Source organism: Pinus tabuliformis, chromosome Q (assembly GCF_031772625.1).
Source record: "Pinus tabuliformis cultivar Carrire ecotype Pingquan chromosome Q, CPIR1, whole genome shotgun sequence".
In the NCBI taxonomy this organism is placed as follows: Eukaryota; Viridiplantae; Streptophyta; class Pinopsida; order Pinales; family Pinaceae; genus Pinus; species Pinus tabuliformis.
In genome coordinates this window covers 207,650,986-207,668,230 of record NC_142296.1, presented here as the reverse complement: position 1 = coordinate 207,668,230, position 17,245 = coordinate 207,650,986, and positions in this window count along the sequence as shown.

Genomic DNA, 17,245 nt, shown 5'->3' with positions numbered 1-17,245 from the left:
TTCTATTTGAGTAGAAGGAGTGATAGGAGCTTCTGACAAAATTACTGTGGTTGTTTGGTGTGTGTCCGTTTCCTCTGAAGTTTCATCTTGGATAGTAATTATTTGAGGCTTAAATTGAGGATTGACTTAAGGATCTGAATTTTGAGCAGTTTTTGGGTCCTTCTTTTTCCTTTTAAAAATAATAAACTCTGCCTCTTGATTATCAGCATCAATAGGGGACATGGCTTCCCTTTCCCTTTTGCTCTCCGTTTCCCTGGGAAGAGGTGTCTGCATGGATGATTGACTAACCATTTGTTCTTTAGCTTCCTATAAAGTACCATCTGTCCATTCCTCCTAGTTATCATATTTTTCAACTTCAGGCTTTGGTGTGTGTGCATAGGAGGTACTCTTCTGTTCCAATTTGAGCTTAGAAATGATGTCAGGGGGATCATATGACCAAGAGAAACTAATCTTGAATTTCATCTGACCCAAAATAGCACCCACTTCCTTTGTTGCAACTCTGGTGTTGATAATATAGGGCCTTATACAAGCCTTCATCTCGAACTGTGCTTTCTTCTTGTAGGAGACAAAATGCAGCTCATCCATGTTTAGCATTTGCCTAGTGTATTCTAATGCAAATATCCTAACTGGTACAAACATTGGCAACCTGTAAGGAGGTAATTATGATCCATAAACTCTAATCTCAGTGTAGTTCTAGTATAAATACCAGTCTCCAACTTTGGATTTCTCTGACAAGTGTAAAAATTTCTTTATTTCTGGTGAAATCCTTGGGATTAGATCACTACTAAGAAAACATAGTGAGGTATGTAAAAAATTGTCAACAAAATCAGTATAAGAATACTCCTCTGAGTTATTTCTAACTAGAGAAGTCTAGTGAATCACTGACCAAGGGTTTCCTTCACTATCTGTCTTTTGTAAAGGGAACTTGAACTTGTATGATTGATAAAATAACATGAGGTAAACTAGCACTGATTGATACTTAAAGACACCTTCAACTTTGAAATTGACAAACTAGTCATGGATTGAGTTGGCAAAAAATTGACTGTAATTGAAAAGGATTGATGGATGTTTGCCAACTGCAAAAATAGATAAAAATACTAACACTATCTCATCTATTGACTAATCACTATGGTACCCGAGCAGTCAGGTTGCCATAGAAATTACCTGCTTGGACATTTAAGCAAAAATTGAGACTAGATGTGGGGGATTTGTCTGGGGAAATTCATCATTTTCTGGAAGGAAACACTCAAAAATTTGGGTTTTCTGAGGGACTGTAAGTTTTTTATATAATTCCATTAAGACATCAGCAAAAAAGGGATGATGGGAGTCCTGGAATTCAATTTGTATGGTTTAGAAGATACTTGCAGGGGAAATGGAGAAAACAACTTCATTGTTATGGGAAATGGAGAAAATAACTTCATTGTTATGGGAAATGAAAGCCCTTTGACTTGGCAAATATCAGAGCTGGTACTAGACAGAGAATTCAGGGAAAAAAGTGAGTCTAGGGGAAGAGAAACTGAGGGAGAAGGGATTCCCAAACACTCAAGTCATCACTTTTGTCCATGAACTTTTTATTTTCCCAGTTGTGGAGCTCGTACAGGTCAAATTTGGATTGGGTCTCAGCAATTTTGTAATGGGTGTCTATCAGGGGAGATTTGAGAAAATCTGGGACTGAGGGATTGAGGGGATTTGACTCTGTAATCTTTCCCTTCACTTCATGGTTTGACATTTTGGGAGATGAAATACATGGAAAAAAATAACAATGTTAGAGAAAAGCTTGATATAAAAAGGTCTGAAGAACAGGGTTACCTGAAGATATTGTTGACTGCGCGCAGGGAAATTGTTGTTGAAGGCTAGTAGTTGGTAACAGTTTGTTCTTCGTCCTACGAGATTAATAACGAGCTAAAAGAAACGCTATACTAGCATCAAAGGATTTTTATAACAATCGAATTGGTTGTATAACAACACAATTACCATTTATGGAGTGGAGAGGGATTAATTTGTAAAAGAGATAGATGGCAGGAGTTAATGACATAATGTTCATTTAGATTTTGCGGCAAAGATTTGAATGTTAAATAGATAATATGACGTGGAGGGGAGTGACATGGAAGGAAAGATGGTAGAAATAAAGTAGTGGGATATGAGTGGTGAAGGGAGAGACACATGGTGGGAGAGGAGCGGCAGAGGGACGATGTTATGAAACCAGCTCAGAAAAAGATAGAAAAGATAGATAAACGACTTCAAAATCAGTCTCTTCGAGGGGGAAACCTCCTTTACATTACACAAATCAACAATTCATGGATGATACAAATGACAATACCTCCTTTCTATATATAGGAATCTAAGGGGTCCCAATACAATTAGAGCCTACATAACAATAATATTGTAGGGGGACAACAATAACAATAGTGGGCTTCTATGGGGCATAATAACAACAACATTGGGACTATATGGGCACAATAATACAATAAGGGGGTTGCACTAATAACAATAAGGGGTTACGCTAGTAGTATAGGGACCTAACATGCCCCTCTCCTTCAAAAAGTGTTGTCCTCAATGCTTGATTATTTCTGGATGATTATGTATAAAATTGTCATCCTCCCATGTGGAATCTTCAGCAGTAAGTTCTTCTAGTTAATGAGATACTATGAAATTGATTGATTTCGTAGCTTTTGATTTCTTGTTTTTGTGACTGCTTCAGGTTCCAATATGATTTTTTCTTCCTTGTCAAGTTCTGGAAATATTGTTTGAACTGGGATCTTTTCACTTATAACCTTCTTTAAGCATGAAACATGGAAAACTAGGTGCACTCAAGAAGATGCGGGAAGCTCCAATTTGTATGCCATAGTACCAATCTTTTGTAACACCTTGTACGAACCATAATACTTTGGTGATAATTTATTATCCTTCTTAGCTTGCTTGAGGGACATTTGTTTGTATGGTTGTAGTTGTAGAAATACCCAGTCACCTACATCAAAACGTCTTTTGCTGCAATGTTGATTTGCCTATTGTTTCATTATATTATGTGCCAAAGTGAGGTTATCCTTTAAGAGTTTGAGAACTTGTTGTTGATGCTCGATGTGATCTTCCCCTTCTTGACCCTTAGAATTTTATTTTAAAGATGATGTCATGGACGGTGGATGATAATATGAGATATGAGCTAACTGAGAACCCAAATATTCCACCTCTTGTACTCCAAATAAACATTTGGAGCTTTTTTCATATAATTGTTTCTCCTCCAATAGTTTGAGGACCATGTCAACATGTTGAACATGATACTTCCAAGACTTGTTGTAGATTCGTATATCGTCAAAAAATACTAACACAAATTTTCTAATGAAGAGTTTGAAAATGGAATTCATCAAACCTTGAAATGTAGAAGGTGCATTGGTAAGGCCAAAAGGCATGACCAAAAATTCATAATGACCCTCATGAGTTCTAAATGTTTTTTTTGGAATTTCTTCAGTCTTCATTCTAATTTGATGATATCTTGAATGAAGATCCAACTTGGTGAAGTAAATTTCTCCATGTAATTCATCCAATAATTCATCAATGACAGGAATGGGAAATTTATCTTTAATAGTAAGCTTGTTGAGCTCCCTATAACCTGGACACATGCGCCGTGGTCCATCCTTCTTGTGTACCAATACCACTAGAGCAACGAAAGAACTTTGACTAGGTTGAATTATACCAACCTCTAGCATTTCTGCAACCATACGTTCAATTTCACTCTTTTAGGCATATGGATATCTGTAAGGCCTGATGTTTGGGGGAACACTTACTGGAATCAAATTAATAACATAATCATAATCATGAATAGGTGGGAGGCCTTTGGGAGTCTCAAATACCTTGGAATGATTGTCCAAAATGTTTTGGAGATCTGTTGAAATAGATGATTTTGATGTGGGAACCTCTAGTGAACATAATTGTGCAGTTACACCCTATTGTTCTTTCTTTAGAAGCTTTGTCATGATGTTAGAGTTGATTATCTTTCTCGGTTTCCCTTTGATACCCCTTAATTCAACTTCCATTCCTTCCCAAAAAAAAGGCAAGTTTTTTTTTTTAATTAAAAGCTATCCTACCCAAAGATTGTAACCATTGGAATATTAGTACAACATCTGTACCAACCATTGGAATGGAAAGCACTGGACTATTCAATACATATTATCCCATGGATAGCTTGATATTATGGCACTTTCCAGAGCAATTTATGGTTCCTCCATTTGCAACCATTAATTGACACTCTAGTGTTGGATATAGGAAGCAATTCAATTCCTTGGCTATTTTACAATGAATAAAATTATGGGTACTACCCGAATCAATCAACACTATTACCTTTTTCTTCTTGATATGCCCTTGTATCTTGAGGATTTGAGGAGTGGTAATTCCTGTCAATGCATTACAAGATATGGTTAGATTCATTTCTTCTTTCTCTGGGATTGGTTCCTGGTGTATATTCTCTTCTTTTGATGTTTATTGTTCCTTTTCTTTCTCCTCTTCCCCATCTATGTAAATTAATTTCTTCTCAGCACACTTATGACCTTTAGTGTATTTTCTATCACAGTTTTAACAAAACCCTTTTTCTTTTTTTTCTTCCAATTGTTGTGGTGTCAACCTTGTAGGTGGTGAAAGGCTATGAGAAACAACACTTCCATATTTATAGTTGTGAGTGGTAGGCTTCCTTGCTGCCATAATTTTGCTTTCCATTTTTCTTGCCAACCTGAATGCCTTCTCCAATGAATCAGGTTCCCAAAGGTAAACCTCATGTTGGATGTTATCCTTTAAAGTCCCTATGAACAAATCAATCCTATGCTCCTCTGGAATATCTTTTAACTTATATTTAATTTTTGGAAGTCCTCAATATGCTCCATCATTGAACACTTTTGTTTGAGATTTATCAATTGGCTAAAAAAGGTGTTTCTCTTTTTATCCTTATAATGTGCGATCATTTCCTCTATGAAATTAACCAGGTGACAAGTGGTTTACAAGAACAAATCCCTTTATACCATAAAAATTGATTCGGTTCTAAATATAAAGATGCAATACGTACCTTTTGTAACAGTTCCACATCACGTAGATCAAAATATTTCTCCATCTGTAGTATTCATGTTATGGGATCCTTGCCATCAAACTTCCTCATATCAATCTTTGGATTATGGTGGGTCTTCAATCTAATGTTAGATCCTATGAAACCAAGATTAACATTTATTTTTTTCTCATCATGAGTTTCCTCTACTACCTTTTCATCATTAGGAGGCCTTTCTTGTAGCAGTTTTGTCCCACCTTCCTTCAAACCTTCCATGCATTTCTTCAAATATTCCATGCATTTATTCAAATCTTCTTCCATGGCACAAATAAAGCTAGTTATCTTAGCTTCGATCACATTCTTCAAATCATCCATCCAATTTTTCTTACTAGGTGTTTGTATTTTCTTGATTCGAGTCATTCTGTTTCTTGCTTTTAGCAGCTTGATCTTAAATCTGTTGTATCTTTGAAATTTCGGATCTCCAAGATCTAAAATTATGATCTACAGTAGCCCTATGTGTCATATATCCAATGCCACCAGTCTGATCGAAATTTGATTCTCTAAGAAAGAGTTATGCCCAATCTCCCAAGATGACCTGATTATATACTTTCTTCAGTAGAGAGAACTTGTACGAAGTGTCACATGTCACTGTGTCGACCTTTGTACCTGAAAATAATACACAAAAAAGTATAGTCTATCCTCTTTCAGTAAATTCTTATGAAATTTCAATCGAATGCATAGAGAGAATGTTATGATGAGTTTCCCACGGTCACATGTTTGGAATGTAATTCGGGAGCCTGCAAAAACCCTAAATGTCTTGGACCGTATCTTTGAAAATTTAGCAAAACATGATTTGAAATTTAGGCCCGAGCTTCACCACACTTTTTGTTCAAATTGATTTTAATTTCATAGTTTTAACCTTCGTAGAAAACAAATTATTGCGAAAATTCCACAATGAACTTTTTGAGATGGAATTTTGGAGCTTGCAAAAGCCCTAACTTCCTCAGATCATATCTCTGAAAATATAGCAAGACAAGATCTAAAATTTAGACTAGATGTTTAGAATGATTTCATCTCAAATGGGTTTTGTTTTTATCTTCTGAAACTTTGTATCAAAAACGTTATAGCGAAAATTGCATGATGACCTGTTTGGGGCAGTGAAACCCTAGAATCCAAAGCTCTGATACCAAATGTTATGAAACCAACTCACAAAAAGATAGAAAAGATAAATAAACAACTTCAAAATCAGCCTCTTCGAGGGGGAAACCTCCTTTACAATACAAAAATGAACAATTCTTGGATGATACAAATGACAATACCTCCTTTCTATAAGGATTCTAAGGGGTTCCAATACAATCAGAGCCTACATAAAAATAATACTTGGGGCACAACAATAACAATAGTGGGCTTCTATGGGGAATAATAATAAAAACATGGGGACTATATGGGTGCAATAATACAATAAGGGAGTTGCACTAATAACAATAAGGGGTTACACTAGTAGTATAGGGACCTAACAAACGAATCGTTGGCAGGAGACAGAGGCAGTATTGTTTTTTTGGAGGGGGTGGCGGTGGGGGCAGGCAGTAAAGGTATCGGGAGGGGCCCCCTCGAAATGCCCCAGGTGCTGCCAAATTGGCCCAAGGGGTTTCGATAGAAATTTCTCCCCCCCCCCCCCCCCCCTCGTGTTAATTGTCGGGAGTGCGAGGGGGGGGAGGGGCGAAAACACTCCTCCTCTAGAGATCCAGGTGGGCTTTATCACAACCATTGATTCCAATGCACGATTTATTTGCAAAACAAAAAATAACTTTGACATATTATATTATACCAAATACATAAAAAAAATCATAACAACTAAGGTTTAAAACCTTATAAAATTGACATTTTTGGAATATAAAGCAACATTTTACCTAGCTCGTTGTAGGGGCCCACTTTTTCTTTGCTTTTTTGTTTTTTTCACATATATATCATTTTTTATATCCCCTATTTTATTTTTTATTTTCTTTCTCTTTTTCTTTTTATTTTCTTTTTCCTCTTTTTTCTATCATATATTTTTTTTATTTTTCTTCTTTTTTCTTTTGAACTTTTGAAAATAATTTGCAAAATGAAATCATTATTTACAACATCTAATAGGAGAAAATCAACAGATAATCATCAATTGATCCTATAAATTATAGTACCTTAACCGAAGCATAAGCTCCCGTGCACTGAGTGAGTCTTCCCAGTTGCTTTGAAGGAGTGGAAAAAGAACCATTCCATACTACTTCAAAAGAAGCATTTCTAGGAACTAAAGCCTGAGACTGCTCGATTTTCCTTTTCTTCCTTTTCCTTTTAACAACAGCCTTATGTTCTGGACTGTAAAATATATCAAGGGGAATAATCTCTTCAACCCTTAATACAACCTCAAAGGTTGGGAAGTCTGTTATAACTTCAATATCTTTAGTTTCCAAAGGCTTATTAGAGGCCTATATTGTAATCAGAGTCTATTCTAAAATTTCAGAAGTATCTGGGACCTTCTCTTATGAGGGAGTCTTCAAAACTTGGGATTCCTTTTCCTTCATAACCTAGCTATGTTGTTCCCATATCTTCTCAAGCTTAGAAAATGGAAAAAGAACTTCAGTCTGAGAAGAAGAAGAAGCCCTTGTCTCTTTTGGTTGAGGCGTAGCAGTAACATGTGTGGAATGAACAACTATAACCTCATCTTGACTTGTGCTTTCTAGAGGAAGCTTTAATGAATCTATAGGTAAATGGGATAGTCGTGGTGCTCGATATTGTGTGAATTGAGTCATTTCCCATGGATTCAAATGCTTTTCTGGTAACCATTGAATAGGTGGAAGCTTTTTCAAATAAGTCATCAAACTTCTCTGGTTCATGAAATAACTGCCTGATGCTTGACTGTGTAGTAAGCTTCTTGACAGTTTGATGGGGATCATACTGTCTGTTAGGGATAGTAGGAAAATTGAGTTCTAAGATAGAATTAATTTCAATGGCTTCATTTTTTTAATTATCCAAAGTATACAAACCGCAATGAAGAGGAAAAACATGCCACACTTTCTTATTCGACTCTTTTAGGACTTTTGAAATGACATTGCCTACGGTCTGGTATGCTATCTCTCAAGCCAGAAGTTTGTACGGGACATATAGAGGCAAGACATGGGGATTAGCAAGATTATTAAAGACCCAGACGTAAGTAAATAACTCCTCACTGAACCAATTTACAACCTAGGGATGGTCTGTTTCGGCTTTTGGGGAAATCTTAACAGTTTTCTTGTCAAAGATAATTTGATAAATAGGCAACATAACTCTATGGAATATTTTATAAAATCGAGGATGGTACTTGGAGTCCCAAAGGATATCATGATATATATGGATGGGGGTCGGGTCCTCTAAGGTCCATTTCCATCCCATAGAGGTGAGATCCATAGTTAAGCATAGGGCATCCATTACATAGGCACTCATGTAGAAAGGGGGAATTATGTTTTTAGAAGCTCTATGCTTATTTCTAAAATTTAGAATATGAGTGGCTCAATTATCAGATAGTATATTTCCCCAATCTAATACATATCCTTTTGAGGAAGCATCAATTAGTGGTGGTCATTGATTGGAGAATTTCTTTGTATTAGAATAAGCAAATAACCTACATATTATGGCATCTATTTGACAATAAGGACTGACGAGAGAGTCAACTGCATACATATCATTTTCCTCATGCTTATGCTTCTTTGGATCTCTTATCCTTCTGATGCATGATCAATATCACTCATGAATTTCTCCACAAACTATTTGTTATATTTGCACTGAGGCAGGAAAACGGTACATTGCACTAAAATTGTTGCCGCTGAATAAGCTAATAATTGTTTGCTTCTGTGTCCTGAAATTCCTTTCTAAAATTCTTAATTTGTCAATGACACATCGAACCATGTCTGTATAAGGAAGGATTTTAGGCCGGGCTGCAATCCTATGCAAGAATGAATTCGCCACATCATTGTAAGTGGTATTAGAGACTGGTGTTGAATCCTCAGCTGTGATGGTTCTTTATGTGACTCTGGCTCCTTCGTCCTCAAATAGTTTATAGATAAATTCCCAAGAGGCACTTATAGCATCCATAGAATAGACTGTGTTAGAAAACAATCCTGGCATATCAGCGTTTTCAGTTGGAGGAGCGGCCAATTGGTGCTGAGAAAAAAGCTTCTTCTTTCCTTTGGCTGCTTTAGACATTTCTTCGAAGTTGTGCTTGTCGAAACTAGCCTGTAATGAAAAGCACAAGACTGAGCGATAACTTCTTCACCTAAAAGACAGTGAAAATAACGAGTTTCACATAAAAATTTATGTCTTAAAGGGCGAATTGTGATGGAATCAAACTGTAATGAATGAGGGTGATTATAATCTTGAAAACCATAAATTCACCACTTTCAGATATTAAATGTCAAAATGTGAATTCACATGGGTTTGCACACATCAGCATACCAGAAAAAATATATCAGAGAAATCAATTGGCTTCACATTAGAAAGTTATGATATAGGAAACTCTCAATAAATCATATTTAACTAAATAATGGATATAAGCAGAGGTGGGAAGTGGTATCAGAACTTCTATATTGGTGATAGAATATCATGGATTTAAAGAGAAAGTACCTAATATGAAAGTCTCGATAGTGGTTGTAGATAGGAATATCATAGGTTTCATGATACCAGAGGGGACTAATATCGGATATCAAGGCTGGGAAGTATCAAAAATATTGAGTATCGGGGATAGTGGATATCGAAGGACACAAGTATCAGAGAATCTGAGATATCAGGAGTTTTTGGTATGTCACACTTTAAAAGTTACGATATTTTCAAAGGGCCAATATGGAAAGTGGAAGTTGTGGGGCTAATGTATCTCAAAGTATTTAATTAAAAAGGAAGCGCACGACTTATCTTTCCCTTTTAGTAAAATCCTCTTTAATAAATGAATTAACTATTGGGAAATGCTTTATTAGGGAATGGTTTTATCATAATTTTGTTAAAAGAAAAGTTACGATATTATAAGAATCCAATATGAATCTTTCGATAATACATTAATTTTATAATAAAAGGGTCTATCGATATTTTCATTTATCCTAACATTATCAATGTTAGGCCTCTGATAGTACTTGGGTTATGATAAGATAAATGTTCATGTCCTAAGAGATTTATAACAAATTAAAAAATTCCCCATCTTTATTGAACACTAAAGAGTTTTATTAACAAGAAATAAGGGTCCCCATGAATTATTATATAACTAAAATAAAAATAAATTGGGGGGGTTATTGAGTACTACAATAAACATGTAGATTATATGTTCAAAATGTGTTTGACAAAATGTTTGCCATGGTTAGGCATAGTTAGGTCAAGTTATTGAATAAATTTTTCATTAATGGATTTATCCTTATGTCATTCATCATTATGGAATTTATCTTAAGTTCTAGGCAAAGGTTTGGGTGCTAGCCATGAAAAAAGTGGCTTAGATTCCAGGTTCATATGCTCAGAGCTAGGAAATCTAAATTGCAGTCGCTAGGAGGCAGGTTTATCCATGCGAATGGAGGGTTATAGTCATTGACATGCCTTGTTGTGCAAGCCATTTGGAGCCAATATAAATAAAAAGGAAAGTTCACTCAGGTTTTGGGCACATGGAGTGGTTGTTTAGCTCTCCTGTGGGTCATGTAGCTCTTGAGGAAAGTCAGTGACGTTTCGTTTTGTCGATTCCACTTCCTTAATTATACTTAGGTAGTTGAGTCATATCATTGTAATTATTCGTCACATATTTACCCTGGAGGACCAATGAACTTGGTTAAGTATGGGAGGATGTGGTTACGTAGTGGTATTAGAGTTCCTAGGTTCAACACTTGGACTAGATGGGTGGAATTTGTTTGTCATGCATGTATGTTGATTGCATATGTATTTTTTATGCATGTCAATGTCTATATGATTTTTATGCATGTATTGTTATGGTTATGATTGTCATGCATGGGGTCATGGGATGCAGTTGGTGTTGTCATGCATGATGTCGGCATATTGATATAATTATGTATATATACATGTATTGTGCTAATATGGATTGATCTCGCAGATGGGATAGCCTCCCCTGAGCTTGAATGAGGTATGTTGATTATGTTTGTATTTGATTATTTTGACATGGTATGTTTGCAGGAAGTAAAGGATCAAAGATGACAAGCAAAATGGTGGACTACAGTTCAAGTGATCCTCCTTACATATCAGATGCGAAACATGGTGATAAGTACTCCCCTGACATAGTAGATACATTGAGAAGTTTGAAGCTAAAGATAGGAAGTTGCAAAGCAGGTAATGATAGGATAATTCATTCATATGAAAGACTTTCTAGGGAACAAGAGAAACAAGTAGACGCTAATGCAGTGATCCTTCAGAGTTTGTCAGACTTGCAGAGACAAGACTTAGGACCAGTCATGGATAGGAGGAAAGGACTAATGGGCATATGGAAACAGATCTTAGTTGAGATACAGGTTTGATAAGGATGATACAGCTAGAGATGGTAGGTTCTTGGATACGCCTGATAGGAGGGGTAATGGTTGAGGGTTCCATTCTAGTTCTAGATCAGAGAGACAACATCATCAACATCTATATAGGAGGAGTGAGAAGTAGTACTTTCCAGAGGACTTTAAGAAAGCAAAGGCACCTACATTTGATGTAGAAATGAAGAAGTCATAGGGTGCAGAATCTTGGTTGCTTGGGATGAATAAATTCTTTAGATGGCATGATTACTCAGAGAACATGAAAGCCAGGATAACTACCTTCAGTCTTAAAGGCAAAGTAGACATCTGGTGGGAAGATATGAAGAATGTAAGAAGAATTTGGGAAGAGGAGTTGACTTGGAGTGAGTTCGAGAGACTTTTAAGGAAGAATTGTCTATCTAAGAGATACTATGATGACAGGGAAAAGGAATTCTATGAACTAAAGATGGGATCTATTAGTGTCAGTATCTACATCCCTCCATCAGTGATCAAAATTCTCTTTTTGCATGCATTCTAGGTGTCTCATTCAATCAGCTGCATTCCATTAGGATCATGGATCATCTTATGGTAGTGGCATATTATCACATTTCCCTCATGGTCTTTACCTTCTAGCCTATTTTCACAAGTTCAAGTCATTTACAGTCATCTTTTGTCTGTACATTTGCAAAAGCCATTTTTAGGGTTTTATGTCTCATTAGGTCTAGGGTTTGTCACCATAGTCATGTAAAAGCTCAATAATGGTCAGCAGGCACATGAGGAGGTTTAATAAGGTCTCAGCATCAAAATTTCAATAATGATATACTCAATAAATGATTTTTCCTCAAAACCCTGTTTTGAGGAAAAACAGAGTTTTTATATTCTATGTATAAAAATTTCATGTAATTTTAATTTTCCTATATGTAATAAGTTCATAAATGCAGCCCTGGGTCACCTTGCCAAACTCCTGCACTCCAGCTCCTGCAAAAGAGACAAGAAAATCTAAGCATTAGTCCATCAAATGACAAAAAGAGAGCCAAACTGCAAAACAGAGTTTTTAAAGAACAAAGTGAAAAGGAAAACTTTAGAAAGTGGGTTTTCTAAATGAAAAAATTAAAGTCAAAGGTATATAAAGTGCTCTTTGTGTTGAAGACATCATTTTTGTGCTAAAGAGAGAGAGAACAAGAGAAAATCGCGTTTTGAGGCGAAAGGAGAGAAATTGCAGCAAAATTTTGAAATTTCCCTTAGCGCGGCGCACCTGGGTATTGGTGCGGTGCACCGAGCACAGGAACTACAAAGGAATTTTAACGTGCGTAGCGCACCTGCCAGGCGCGGCACACCAGTCGACCAACTTCAAAACTCATCCAATCAACTTGCCAAAGCTCAAAATTTTTCTAATACCATCCCTTCAAGTAAGTAAACCCATCTATTTTCCATAAAAAGAGGTTTAGTCCTCCTTGATGGTGTTTTGATAGGTGAAAAATCAAACCCTAATTTGCTTCACAGTTGCATTGCAAAACTTTTTAGGGTTTTGTAATTTTGTAATACTTGTTGTTTTTAGTCCCCTGCATCATTTTCGCATATCCCATTCCTCTCCACTGAATTTCCCTAATTTCATTTCCCTTTCCCTCACTCATTTACACTCATCTCACTCCCTTTTTCCCAAACCCTAAAACCCTAACACCTAATTCCCACTATTCCCCAAACCCTAATATTCTTTCCCAAAACCCTATCACTCCCTAATAACCCTACAGCCAACATCAAAATCCTCCACTCATCAGTCCCACTCATCAAACAAGAGTCACCTATTCTTGAAATAAAATCTCTTCATACTCATCATTTTACACCATACAATGGCAGATATGGAAATAGATTCAGCTTATGAAAGTGATGAGGAAACTGTGAGTGATTCCTCCCAAGAGATTCATGCACCAAGAAAACCACATAAGGGAGGAAAACACATTCGGGAGGAGCCCACTACACTCACAGAGTCATTGGCTTGTCCTCTTGCAGTAACATGTTTTAAACATCAGTCTTGCTACCATTTTTGTGAGATGGTGGAAAGGGTGAAATACCACCATGAACTTGCTAGACTATTTGTTATTCATGTTCACAATGGCCAGGTCAATTTAGCAGGTGTTTCCTTCACTTTGACACCTAAAACTATAGCTGAAGCAACAGGTATTCCAAATGTGGGTGAACAATGGAACAAAGGACAACTTGTGGGCAAAGAGCATTATGAACCTTATATCAAGGCTAGTTATCAAAAGAAAATTAGTAGGGTCTTTCCTTTTAGATACCTACCAGACACTTATGCTCCACTCATGAAGCTCATTATCAAATACTTCAGCTATGAAGGGAGATTTTCTTGCTTGTACACTTATCATGTTAGATTATTGATGCATTTCACTAGAGTGAGGATGATGAACCTCCCCTATTTCATATGCAGAAATATTGAGAAAATGGCTACATTGGTGCAAAGAAAACCTCTTCATCAATAGTTCAACAACATTTATCACTTTTCATTGATCAAGATTGTTGTTTTGCATCAGCTGAGTTTGTTGAATATTTCATGGGATACTTTCATTTCACATGAGGTTTTCACAAACCCTCAAGTGACCCCATCAATATTTCAAGAGGAAGGAGGGCCTTCAAATCAGCAAGAGGTTCATGAGACTCAAACTACAGGTGTGCCAGTATTTGTCACTTATGAAAAGGGCACCAGGAGATTATTTGCAGCTGCCAAACGAGTACTATCTCCACCTGGGGTGGAAGGGGCCTTTTTTCCTTCATCAGACCACAGGCAAATGCTATCTTCACCCGGGGTGAAAGGGGCTTTGCCTTCTTCTTTAGCAGAGCAGGTACAGGATAAAGGGAAGCAACCATTGCATGAGGAAGGGCCTTCTGAAGGTCAGGAGAGAGATTTTATTTTGATTCAGGAGGAGGATACTGATTTGGGCTCCCAAAGCTCAAGACTCAAGGAGATCATCAAAGAACAAGAAGCTGACATCCATGCCTTATCTCTTAACCTTGAAAGAGCTAAGTGGATCATAAATTACCTTGAGCAACAGAACAAGTAGTTGGAGGATAAACAGACAATTATGGAGCTGCAAACCATAAGAGAAAACAAGCAAGCAACAAAAAGGAGGAAAGTCAAATTAACACCGCTTGAGCAAGAGATTGATGTTGATCGGGAATCTTGGCTAGAGAGGGAAAATATGCACTTGGAGAAGTTGCTTGAGAAAGCCAATAAGGAGAAAAATATTTTGTGGCACATGGCTTATCACTATTTGGCATGAAACAAAATTTGCAAAACAAGGATAAGGAGCCTAAAAGCCAAGTTGAGGAAGACTTTAAGGAGCAAGAAAGAGCAAGATAAACTCAATATCTTGGCTGAAACTTCATTGGCCTAGCATAATACTTGATGCAGATCACTCATGCCAAATTTCAAGAATTTTGGCAATCTTTTTGGCAATTTTGAATTTTTCAAGGAAAAAACAGGTTTTTCCGGCAGGTGCGTAGCGCCACTTAGCGCTCGCTTTTGATAGGGACCTCCTCTGGAGGAAAACTTTGAATTTTTGGATTCCTTGTGAAAAATTATGCATGCCTAGAAATTACTAGGAAATTTTGACAAGTTTTGGGCCTCCAAAAGGATCAAAACACCTCAAAAATGCCCTCTCTGCCACTTTTTGACCACACAGGAAGCAGTGTTGGGAGAACTGATTTTTGGAGGGGCAATTGGACACCAAATTCCAAAATTCCACTTGTCCTAGAAGGTATACAGATAGATATTTCCAACAAGCCCACTTGGAGAAAATTTGTTGAAGGGGAAGGTCTCCAAATTCAGCTGGGAAAAAGCGCTACACACAGAAAAAGTGGTGCTACGCACAGGATAAAAAGTGCTAATTTTGCTCAAAAAACTCTGTTTTTTGCCTAGTTTTCTTCTAGTTTGACTTTTTCTCTCTTATGGTAAAATTCATGAGCTGACATGATGTAAATTGATGTACTATGATGTAAAAATGATAAAAATTGACTTGATAAGGTAGATACATCAGTTGTAGGTGGTTTAAAGTTGAATGAATCAGTTTCCTAGGTTTTAGAGGCAAGCTATTCCACTGCCTATTTTTGTGTTCCTAGTTTAGATATGGTTGAAACCACCCCTCTTCTCATGGATTTGACCCCTGATGGATAGCACAGGTGGTTTGGAGGTCTATATCATGTGTTTTTTCAGTCATTTGTAAAGGTTGGACTCTTGTGAATGCTTTGAGCATTATTATACATTCATCTCTGCAGTTTGGCAAGGAAATAGACCAGGGTTTGCAGCATTTTGTGGGATTCTTGTGGCAAGGTGATTTAGTATTGTTTTTCCTTCTGTGATTCAAGTTTACATGTGTTTATGTGTGCCATCATCTCTCTATTTTTAGCTTAACTAAATTAATCAAGTATAAAGGTGGAAATCATTGATGTTGCAGTGCTCTACCTTAGGGTTTATTTGGTTTTACATGTTTTCAACTGTTTGAAGAGGATTCCTGATACTTTCATGCCCTCTCCAACTCCTCACCAGTCTTAAGACTCATCATTACACTTAATCTGAAGTACTAAAGCATTTTCCTACCTCGCCCCACAAAAGCCTCTGCAAGACTGAGTTCATTCCCCGAACCCAAAACTGCCTTTCACATTTGATCCAATAATCAACCATAAAACTCAATCAAACTCCTCTGAGCATATACCTAGCCTAAAATTAGTCTTTACATCAGTCATCTCAAGCCTCACTTGCTATATTTTCCTGAGATTGCAAGGAGAGAGCCCTCTCCCGTCCTGGTAGGGCTAGCTACCAGGTTAAGCGTGGTTTGATGTTACCCTAGACCTGCCTTTCTGAGCCTGAAGTAGATTTAGGCCATAACAGGATCTATGACTGATGAGGAGTATACTAGAAAATTATTGGAATTATTGAGATATGTGCCTTATCTTAAGGAGGAGAAAGGAAATATTAATAGATTCATCAGTGGCTTGTTGATATTGTTCAAAGAAAAGATTGAGTTTGATAAGCCTACATTACTAGAGGAAGCCATCAAAAAGTTGAAGCATTTTTATGAGAAATCAAAGTGCAATTCTGTTACACAGTATTCTGTCACACCTCCCGCACTTCCCTGTGACATACCCCGAAGTGCCCAAAACACGACCATAATGTAGTGTACTCATTCATATATGCAGTTCAGATCCTTCTTAAGACATTGATTGGAAAATGCCTTGAGCTTCCCCTGAAGGAAATAGCTCTTAAACCCTAATTTGAGAATCATCACTCTTCTGAGGATAAAAACCACGATGGTTGCCTGTTGCACTATACCAGACCTGTGATGACATCGCTCTGTTTGTTCATATACCCGTGATGATCCCAAAAAGGCAATTTTACCAAAGAGGATGAGAAGCTTCGTATTCTAGAAGCTTTTAGAGCAGCGAGCTGGAGGTTGTTTGGCATAGATGAGGTCGAATTCCCCCAACTTGGCCTCTTGGTCTTATCCCTATGAGCTACCTCCTTGAGACAACGGCCTACTCCTATCTTTGGAGAGATCCTAACTCCCTTTCCTAGCCTATATATTCATCCTCTCACATTCCCAAATGGTTGGAGGTTGGTTAGAGGTTGGTTGGTCTACGCCTATTAGCACCCTTATGCTAAGATTATGCCTATATGCTATTCACTTGGCTTGGAGAAGGAGTGCTTGGAGAGCTT